Below are 3,439 nucleotides of genomic sequence, written 5' to 3' on the forward strand. Positions count from 1 at the left end.
AAAAGATGAAAAAATTAGACTTCATTAAAATTAAAACGTTTTGTGCATCAAAGGGCATTATCAAGAAAGAGAAAAGACAATCTGTAGAATGGGAAAGATATTGTGCATCACATATCTGATGAGGGTTTTGTATTCATCAGAGGTTTCCAGAGAAACAGAACCAATAGGAGAGAGAGAATACATAGATGATAGATGGTTGGATAGATGATGACAGATAGATAGATGATAGATAGATAGATGATAGATAGATAGATAGATAGATAGATAGATAGAGCTTTTATTATAGTAATTGCCTCATACTGATATGGAAGTAGAGACACTCTACCGACTGTCATATGCAAGCTGGAGAGCCAGGGAAGCCCTCAGTATAATTCAGAGTCTGAAGGCCTGAGAATCCGGGATGCTGATGGTGTAGATCCCAGAGTCTGAAAGTCTGAAAACCAGTAGCTTTGATGTCTGAGATAAAAGATAGGCATTCCAGTTCAGGAAATGTGAGGGAATTTACCCTCCATTTGTCTTTTTGTTTCACACCAGCCCCCAAGGTTTAAATGATACTGACCTACTTTGCTGAGAGTGATTCTCTTTACTCAATCTACTGAATCAAATGCTAATCCACACCCAGAAGTAATATTTTACCAGGTATGTGAGCATCCGTTAGTCCAGTCAAGTAGACATATAAAATTAACTAACACAGATTTAATATTTGGAATATATAAAGAACTCCAAAAACTCAATAATAAAAGACAAACAACCTACTTAAATGGGCAAAAGACTTGAATACATTTTTTTTCTAAAGAAGATATACAAATGCTCAAAAAAACACATGAAAAGATACATGATGTCACTAGTCTTTAGGGAAATGCAAGTCAAAATCCTTGATATCTGCTAGGATAGCTATAACAGTTTTTTTGAAAGTGGAAAATAACATCATTAGAAAGAATGTGGAGAAATTGAAACACTGGTGTACTGCCAAGTAGGAATGTAAATGGTTCATCTCAGTGGAAAGCAGTCTGGTGGTTCTTCAAAAATTTAAATATAGAATTATCATAGGGCCACTTAACTACATTCCTGTGTGTACACAAAAGAAGTGAGACAGATACTCAAACATATTCCTGCACATTCATGTTCATAACAGAAGCAATATTCACAATACTCAAGAGTGTTAATGTTAACCCTCTTGTTAATGAACTCCATTTCATTAAAAATATGACCTCTGGATTTGCATAGTATGTAACTATCATCTCAATAAAAAATACCAAAAGAAGAATAGTCTACTTCAGAGGGGCCAAATATAATTTGTTTTCTAACACTTGCTGACTAGAAGTAATTATAAAAAACCCCTCTAAACCCAAACCAAAATGGAAAGGAGTAAGACTCATATCAACATCATCATCATTGGTCATGTAGATCGGCCAAGTTTATCACTACTGGTCATCTGATCTACAAATGTGGTGGGGTCAACAAAGGAACTATCAAAAAATTTTGAGAAGGAGGCAGCTGAGATGGGAAAGGGCTCATTAAAGTCAGCCTGGGTCTTGGATAAACTGAAAGCTGAATGTGAACGTGGTATCACCATTGATATCTCCCTCTGGAAATTTGAGACCAGCAAGTATTAGGTGACCCTCAGTGATGCCCCAGGACACAGAGACTTTATCAAAAACGTGATTACAAGCACATCTCAGGCTGACTGTGCTGTCCTGATTATTGCTGTTGGTGTTGGTGAATTTGAAGCAGGTATCTCCAAGAATGGGCAGACCCATGAGCATGCCCTTCTGGTTTACACACTGGGTGTAAAACGACTAATTGTTGATGCTAACAAAATGGATTCCACTGAGCCATCCTATAGCTAGAAGAGATATAAGGGAATCATTAACAAAGTCAGCACCCACATTAGGAAAACTGATTACAACTCTGACACAGTAGCATTTGTGCCAATTTCTGGTTGGAAGGGTGACAATTTGCGGGAGCCAAGTGCTAACATGCCTTAGTTCATGGGATGGAAAGTCACCCGTAAGGATGAGAATGCCAGTGAACAACATGGCTTGAAGCTCTGGATTGCATTCTGTCACCAACTTGTGCAACTGACAAGCCCTTACATCTGCCTCTCCAGGACATCTACAAAATTGGTGGTATTGGTACTGTCCCTGTGGGCTGAGTGGAGACTGGTGTTCTTAAAACTGGCATGGTGGTCGCCTTTGCTCCAGTCAGGGTTACAACTGAGGTAGTCTGTTGAAATACAGCATGAAGCTCTGAGTAGGGCTCTTCCTGGGGACAATGTGGGCTTCAATGTCAAGAACCTATTTGTCAAAGATGTTCATCGTGGCAATGACTCACCAATGGAAGCAGCTGGCTTCACAGCTCAGGTGATTATCTTGAGCCACCCAGATCAAATCAGTACTGGATATGCATCTGTGTTGGATTGTCATGCAGCTCACTTTGCTTGTAACTTTGCTGAGCTGAAGAACACAGATTGTAGTTCTGGAAAAAAGCTGAAAGACAGTCCCAAATTCTTGAAATCTGGTGATGCTACCATTTTTGATATGGTTTCTGGCAAGCCTATGTGTGTTGAGAGTTTCTCTGACTATCCTCTTCTGTGCTGTTTTGCTGTTTGTGGCATGAGACAGATGGTTGCTGTGGGTGTCATCAAAGCAGTGGACAAGAAGGCAGATGGAGCTGGCAAGGTCACCAAGTCTGCCCAGACAGCTCAGCAAGCTAAATGAATATTATCCCCAATACCTGCCACCCCAGTCTTAATCAGTGGTGGAAGAACATGTTCTCAGAACTGTTTGTGCCAATTGGCCATTTGCATCATAAAATCTTCAGAAGGAACAGGGAATATTTTGTGGACAATTTCTGTGTGTGTGTGTGTGTGCGTTGTGTGTGTGGTGTGTCGTTGTGTGTGTGTGTGCGTGTGTGGCAGTTTTAAGCCATTAGTTTTCAAAATCAGTACTTTTAAATGGAAACGACTAAAAGTCTGTCACACAATTTTGAGACCCATTAAAACAAAAGTTTAATGAGAAAAAAACTAAATTAAAAAAATTTCATCATGACATTAAATAGCTGAAAAGAACTAGTTTTCAACATATTTTAAATATCAAAAACTATATAAATTAAAGTGTTATATAATACTTCTAAATATACGTAGTGGAATCTAAAAACGCAGCCTCATTCATTTAAAAATATAGATTTTTTTTTATTTTCCTGTGACCATAAGGCTGAAGTGTAAACTGAATATTTTTCTAGATTTTATTGATTATTAGTAGTATATATTTGATCAAAAACAAATAAATGAAAAACTATTTTCACTTATTAAACATAAAAAATTAATTGGAAATATATTTCTTAATGAGATAATCTTTTTTTCCCATCAGCCTATGTATCCATCAATTAGAATAACAGTACTAAAAAGTGTCATGTTTCTGCATAAATTTATTTCTAT

General features: G+C 37.5%; 1 pseudogene; it reads left to right on the top strand.

Moving 5' to 3' along the window:
• Window positions 1-1,358: 1,358 nt before the first annotated feature.
• Window positions 1,359-2,720, top strand: LOC129496239 (elongation factor 1-alpha 1-like; annotated as a pseudogene).
• The last annotated feature ends 719 nt before the right edge of the window (window positions 2,721-3,439 follow it).

This window comes from Nyctereutes procyonoides, unplaced genomic scaffold (assembly GCF_905146905.1).
Source record: "Nyctereutes procyonoides isolate TBG_1078 unplaced genomic scaffold, NYPRO_anot_genome, whole genome shotgun sequence".
Lineage (NCBI taxonomy): Eukaryota > Metazoa > Chordata > Mammalia > Carnivora > Canidae > Nyctereutes > Nyctereutes procyonoides.